Genomic DNA, 7492 nt, shown 5'->3' on the forward strand with positions numbered 1-7492 from the left:
TTCCTTCCTTCCTTCCTTCCTTCCTTCCTTCCTTCCTTCCTTCCTTCTTCCTTCCTTGCTTTCATCCTTGTTTCTTTTTAAAAATTTATTTCTCTTTAATCTTGAGATGGAATCTTGCTAGCCTTGAATTTATAATTATGTAATTTAAATTATCTAACGTTTAGAGAAAAAGATAACCTAGTAATTACACCGTAAAAACTGTGATGTATTGAACAACTGCTATCCTTTATCTGTCTTAGGGGAAATTATGATCTTAAGTCATACTGTGTTTCTACAGTGTTCATATTTTTTTTTGGAATAGAATCCACCATTTTATAATAAAATACTTGTTTTCTTAAAAAACAAAAACAGCAAAAAACCTCGTTCGAAACAAGCACCCCAACATAGTAGTTGTGCCCTTAGTCAATACTCTGGGAACTTCTCAAAGCAGGGTTCCATGAGTGTGCACAGTCTGTGACTTCATCATAGTCACCTAAGGACTATTTCCTTGCAACTTCCTTTTCTTCAAGCTCAGTGCTCAACCCATCTCGTTCAGCACACATAGGACAAAGCTCTGAAACTTGTAGTTTTCACAAAGTTCCCCAAATAACTCTGATACTCAAGCAGCCATGGAAATCAGTGTCTAAAGGAACAAGGTTCATGTAGATCAAAGGAAGTAAACACACAGACACACAGACACACAGGCACACACACACACACACACACACACACACCATATGGCATGTTAACTTTTTAATCACATTTCAAAGGTGACTCCATATGAATAGAACACTTAATTCTATAAGTGTTCTCCTTGAGCACCAAAAACGTAATTATAGCCTTCTTATCTGGAATGTGTAATAATTCACCTTTGCCTTGGGATGGAAGGGACTTGTAAAGTTCTTAACCGAATAATTAAATGAGATGACAGTGCCCTAGGGCTAAATAGACCAGTGATTCTCAATCTGTAGGTCTCAACCCCTTTTTGGGGGGGCTGCATACCAGATATCCTGCATGTCAGATATTTGCATTATATAACAGTAGCAAAATTATAGTTATGGGGTAGAAGATACTATATGGTTGAGAGTCACCACAACCTGAGGAACTGTACTAAAGGGTTTGTAGCATTAGGAAGGTTAAGAACCACTGATTTAGAATAACACAGCAACACAAGAGCACAGAAGCATCACCCAGCGTGGGTAGGAGCTTGGCTTTCTATAGAGGTGGCCAAGGATGAAAGGAGAGGATGGTGCTCAATCCATGAGAAACCGAGGCAAACACTTAACAGAGTGGCTAATGCTCACTAGACATCCAGGTTTTTGTTTTTAAACAGTAACTTAAACCCCACCCCATGTCCGCACATGTGCGTGCGTGCGTACGTACATATGTGTGCGTGACTGCGGGCTCAAGTGTTCCATGGCACACATGTGGAGGACAAATTTGGGCATCCGTCTCCACCTCCCACCCTGTTTGAGCTGAGCCTTCCTGCTCAGCAGTAGCTGCCCTGCAGTCTTACACCTGAGCTTCTGTCCTCACCTCGCACTGCGCTGGCTTTACCCACGGAGCCATGTCCTTAGCCAAGAAAAAAAAATTTACTGAAGTCTTCCTTTACTTATGATTCTCTCACATCAAAGGAAGAGCCAATGACCTTCATCTGGTCCTCCTTAGATGGTATCTCTCACTCAAAGTCCCTGCTCCCTGTGCTCCTTCCTTGGTTGTCTTTCATTTGCTCCATATCACCCTTACCCACCGTGGATGATCTCACTCCTCCTCACGACTTAAGAATCCTCAGGCCTGTGCTTTACAGTGGAAGCCTCTTCCTGAATTCCAGATCCAAGTTTCCAAATCTTACCGAAGCAGAAAGGCGCTTTGCATCTAATATTGCATCATATAATCTTCTTGCAATATTTGCCCTGTTGTAATTATGAGTAAAGTCAAGGACATCGCTACCGACAAATTCCCAAGGGACAAATTTATGCATCTTTTTTTAACTTTACCCTTTCCCTGTTAACTGACCATCAGATCCTATAATTTAGACCTAAAATGTAACTGCTAGCTCTCATCTCTGTTGCCTTACCTCAAATCCCTACATTCTCACTCTTTTTTAGATTTATTTATTTATTTATTTATTTATTTATTGTATGTGAGTACACTGTAGCTGTCTTCAGACACACCAGAAAAGAACATCAGAACCCATTACAGATGGCTGTGAGCCACCATGTAGCTGCTGGGAATTGAACTCAGGACCTTTGGAAGAGCAGTCAGTGCTCTTAACATCTAATATTGAATGATTTGCCTTTAAGTAAAATTGGTTGGAAACCATCAAGACATGTGCACTACTATCCCTCTTAAGCAACTGTCTTATCAAAGTGTACATAATTAACTCTATGCTCTTGATCTGAGAAATAACAATAATAACGCTACAGTGCCAAGTTTTCTTCTTTTAGGCTGGTATGCTTCTGTGTGCACATGTATGTGTGCATGTCTGTGCATGCACATATGTTTGTGTGTGCATGCTCATTCGAGAGTGCCCCACACCTGTGTGTGTTGTGATTTTTGGTTTGTGAGACAGAATCTTTGCTGTGTAGAACCTTTGCTAACCTTGAATTCCAAGCTTCCAGTGCCTCACGGTATGCATGACCACAGCCGACTGCTAAGGTGGTTAGCAGTAGCGGGGCTGGAGTTGAATCCAAGATCCACATTCAATTTGAATGCCATTTCCCTGACTCGACTTACACCTTCACAGATCTATTCTGAAAATCAGGAATGGTGTCTTGGTCTTGTGTCCCATGGCTGGCATGAGGCAAGTGCTTAGAGTGGACTAATTTTAAGTGGATGGAGAGACAAAGAAAGGATAGAAAAAATAATTGAAAAAGCTTTGAGGGTGATTGGGAATGACCCCGTGGCCATTTCAATCGCTGTAGGAATTGCCACATGGAAACCCCCATTTCCATAGAACAAGGTGACTTCACTCAGACGTCACCAGGGAGCTGGTGAACACAATGCACTTCTCTGGGATGAAAGTCTGTAACTTTCATAAGTCCCATGAAGCTGTCTATGACCCAGCAGAAAAATGTCATAAATCATCTCTCCAGAGAAGCCGGTGAGTAGATGTTACCAAGAGACCAACTTCAGATCTCTGATGAGAGGAAACTCAGAATGAGATCAGTTCAAAAATAAAACCCTTAAACAAGATGTTAAAATCTCTGGACCGTGGAAGCATTCAATTCAGGTAAATGTGGGAAGATAAAAGAGAAGCAAGGTGGGAGCCAGGTGTAGTGGTGCAGGCCTTTAATTCCAGCACCAAGGAAGCAGAGGCAGTGAGTTCATCTCTGAGAGTTCAAGACCAGGCTGGTCGTCATAGAGAATTCATGTCTACATGCAGCGTTTCTCAACCTGTGGGTCATGACCCCTTTGGAGATCACATGTCATGTATTTACATTATGATTTATAACAGTAGCAGAATTTCAGTTATGAAGTAGAAAAGAAATGGTTTTATGGTTGAGGGCAACCACGACGTGAGGAACTGTATTAAAGGGTGGAAGCATTAGGAAAGTTGAAAATCACTAAAGAGCCCTCTTAAATACAAAATAGCATGGTGGGTAGGCTAGCTAAAAACAAACAACAACACACTATACTCCTCCAGCCTCTAAGATCTCATAATTCTATGATGCAACCTATAATGGAATTGTCTTTCAATCTTTTCTAAAGTATCAGGGCATCATTTCAATGATCCCTAACACTCATTTTTAAGCTCTTTTGGATTTTTTTAGTAAAACCCAACAACTATGATGTAACTTTTGCTGAGATCTAAAGGGACTAGTGGTTTGGCTAACATCCACTTATCAGTGAGTACATACCATGCATGTCCTTTTGGGTCTGGGTTACCTTACTAAGGATGACATTTTCTAGTTCCATCCATTTGCCTACAAATTCATGATGAATACCTGAATAGTATTTCATTTTGTAAATGAAGCACATTTTTCTTTATCTCTTCTTCAGTTGAGGGACATCTAGATTCTTTCCAGTTTCTGGTTATTACAAATAAAGCTGCTATAAACATAGTGGAACATGTTGTCCTTATGGTATGGTGGACTATCTTTTGGGTATATGCCCAGGAGTGGATTAGCTGGTCTTTAGGTAGAACTATTTCCTATTTTCTGAGAAACCTCATGTAGCCAGGAAGGATCCCCAGTGGAGGGATAAAGACACCAAACCACTCACAATTCTTTCAAACCAAAATCTGTCCAGTCTAAAAGCAATGCTAGGACAAAGATGGAACAGAGACTGAAGGAATGGCCAACTAATAACCGGCCCAACTAGAGACCCACCCCATGGGCAAGCACTAATCCCTGACACTATTAATGATGTTCTGTTACGCCTGTAGACAGGAGTCTAGCATGGCTGTCCTCTGAAAGACTCTACTCAGCATCTGATGAAACAAACACAAATATCCACATCCAAACATTGGGTGGAGATCACAGACGCTTATGGAAGTTGAGGGGAGGATTGGGGACCCTGAAGGGGATAGGGACTCCACAGGAAGACCAACCAACAGATTCAACTAACCTGGACCCTTGGCAGCTCTAAGAGACCGAGACCAAGCCACAAACCAAAGAGCTTACCCAGGCTGGACTGAGCCCCCAGCACATAGGGCTGCCTTGTCTGGCCACAGTGGGAGAGGATGCACCTAACCCTGCAGAGACTTGATGCAGGTGGGGTGGGGTAGAGTGGGAGATAATACCCAGGGGAGACGATTCCAAGGAGGTAGGCCCACTCTCTCAGAGGAGAAGGGGAGGGGGGGAGAGGGGAGAAGTTCTCTGATGGCAGGAAACAGTATTTGGGATGTAAATAAACAAATTAAGTAATTTAAAAAGACAAAATGAAGAAATGTGGGAAGCCAAAAAGATTTACAAAAAGTGTAAATCTCTTTCAATTCTTAAGTCTTTTTCCCTTCATAAATACTTTATTGATCTATCATTATACATATTTGTAAGGTCAATGTGATAATTTGATACATGTATGCAAAGGTTCAATATGATAATGATCATTTGATCTCCTTATATATGTATTATTTCATCCAGTTGAGATGTCTCCTTGCTCCCAGGTTTTTTGTTTTGTTTTGGTTTGGTTTGGTTTTTTTTTAATAAAACACATGGTAATAGCACTTGAGAAGTTGAGTTAGAAGAATCACAAGTTTGAGGGCTATTTGTGTTAAATAATGAGACTTTGCCTCAAAAAAAAAAAGTTTAAGTTGTGAAAAATAGTCACTCTTGTATTCTGCAAAATATGATAAAACTAATTATTCCTGTGAACCTGCTTTTTGGCACCATTGCCTAAGCGCCCTCAGATCACCTCTGCTCTCTCCTTTCCTTCATTGTTTTTATTTACAGAGATTAAAGAAAAATTATAGTTCTTAAGGTGTAAATTGGCTACCTCTTCTGGCCAATACTTGCTGCCACCTACTGGCCAATGAGGAGAACTGCAGGCAATGGATAAATGACCAAGAGCTGGAATGGTGAATTCTGTGGTAGCATTTGTATGTAGCAGAGAGAGAATAATTAAACAGAATTGTGGGCGCGGGAAGGACAGCGAGCGGCCGCGATGGCTGACGAGATTGCCAAGGCTCAAGTGGCCCAGCCCGGTGGCGACACGATATTCGGCAAGATCATCCGCAAAGAAATCCCCGCCAAGATCATCTTCGAGGACGACCGGTGTCTTGCTTTTCATGACATTTCTCCTCAAGCACCAACACACTTTCTGGTGATACCCAAGAAGCATATATCCCAGATTTCTGTAGCAGATGATGATGATGAAAATCTTCTAGGACATTTAATGATTGTTGGCAAGAAATGTGCTGCAGATCTGGGCCTGAAGCGCGGGTATCGGATGGTGGTGAATGAAGGTGCGGACGGGGGACAGTCTGTCTATCATATCCACCTCCACGTCCTTGGGGGTCGGCAGATGAACTGGCCTCCTGGTTAAGCAGGTTGGGTCCTTCTCTAGATAGTAGGCAAGCTCCAGTAAGTTAAACGGCACACATAGTTTTGCCTGTGTATGGAGAAACTGAAGAGCTCATTTAAAATTCTGTGCCTAATAAAAGACATTGTTGCACGTCAAAAAAAAAAATTAAACAGAATTGTGCCTTGAAAAAATTGTTTATCCCACATTGAGAGAAGAAAAAAAATAGGCAGCTGATTTTCGTCTGCCCTGAGAATAAATACTTTGCCTGTTCAACTACTCCTTTATTCCAAGTTCCTCCTTTCAGCTACAAAATTGCAAAGTCATAGAGACCATTTCTTAATTACAATTGATAACGTTTCCTAAGATGTTGTCTTAAGAAAAACTGGTTCTTCTTGATAAGACATTGAAAATTGGTGAGAATTACAGGGCCTAGACGTAGCATTTTTACTAACATGAAAAATGCAAGTATTAGTTTTAAACTAAAGAGTTCACATAAAAATCCAGATTATCATCTTCTGTCAGAAAACTGGAGTACTGGACCCCTGTGGGCTCTGTTTTCACATGGCAATGACAGGACATAGATGAGCTTTTCTGCTTGTCACAGACCTTACCATTTCCTGTTGCCTCCAGAGCAGAAGCCCAACGGCCAGTTACCAGCCATCATTCTTTTCTATTATAATAATTTTCTTTCTTTTCTTTTCTCTTCTCTTCTGTTCTCTCCTCTCCTCTCCTCTCCTGTCCTCTTCTTTTCTTTTCTTTTAATACTTTTCTGTGGAGACTTTTCTTTTAACCCGTGTAGAGCAGAGCCATCTAGCTGTCCTCTCATGCATTCTCCTAATTTTGTCAAGGACTGACATCAACTGTCATCAGGAATGATTCAGATTGAACTAAAAACTTGATTTCTCATTTTCACACATTAGTAAGCAGGAAAATACATGTGAAAATTTGTTGACAAACTTCTGAGATTGTCATTAAAGATGACTGATTCAACTCTACAGAAATCACTCCGACAAACCCCTAAAACACACACACACACACACACACACACACACACACCCTTCCATTCTTTCCTTGCCCTCTGTCTTCCTGCTCAGAAAAAGACAAACAAACATGAATGATGACAGGGGTGTGGGCAACTCTCTTGGATCCTGAGCTTAGATGAGGATGAAGGTTCAGGGCTCAATTTGATGAAGATAGATGTAAAAAAACACAAACAAAAACCTTGCTAACCATAAAGCTAACAAACTAATGCACCTGTTCTAATTGACAGAAATATAGAAGTATGTCATATGAGCCAGATATTTATATTTTCTCTCAAAAATACTAAATTCAGTCTTAACAGACATTTTTAATAACACTAAAATAATAAAAGTCTGATAAGTTTGTGTGCAACAAGAAAAATTGGACTAGAGCCAGCAAGATGACTTAGCAAGTGGAAGTCTCTTGCTCCCTAGCCTGACAATCTAAGTTTAATTCCTGAGATCCACAAAGTAGAAATAAATAACTAACTCTATGAAATAAGTTAGTTTATCACTTATAAGTTTGCCTC

At 40.7% G+C, this 7492-nt stretch overlaps 1 pseudogene; it reads left to right on the forward strand.

Moving 5' to 3' along the window:
• Window positions 1-5559: 5559 nt before the first annotated feature.
• LOC114623492 lies at window positions 5560-6097 on the forward strand (annotated as a pseudogene).
• The last annotated feature ends 1395 nt before the right edge of the window (window positions 6098-7492 follow it).

The sequence above is a fragment of the Grammomys surdaster genome, unplaced genomic scaffold, assembly GCF_004785775.1.
Source record: "Grammomys surdaster isolate TR1022 unplaced genomic scaffold, NIH_TR_1.0 198, whole genome shotgun sequence".
Classification (NCBI taxonomy): Eukaryota; Metazoa; Chordata; class Mammalia; order Rodentia; family Muridae; genus Grammomys; species Grammomys surdaster.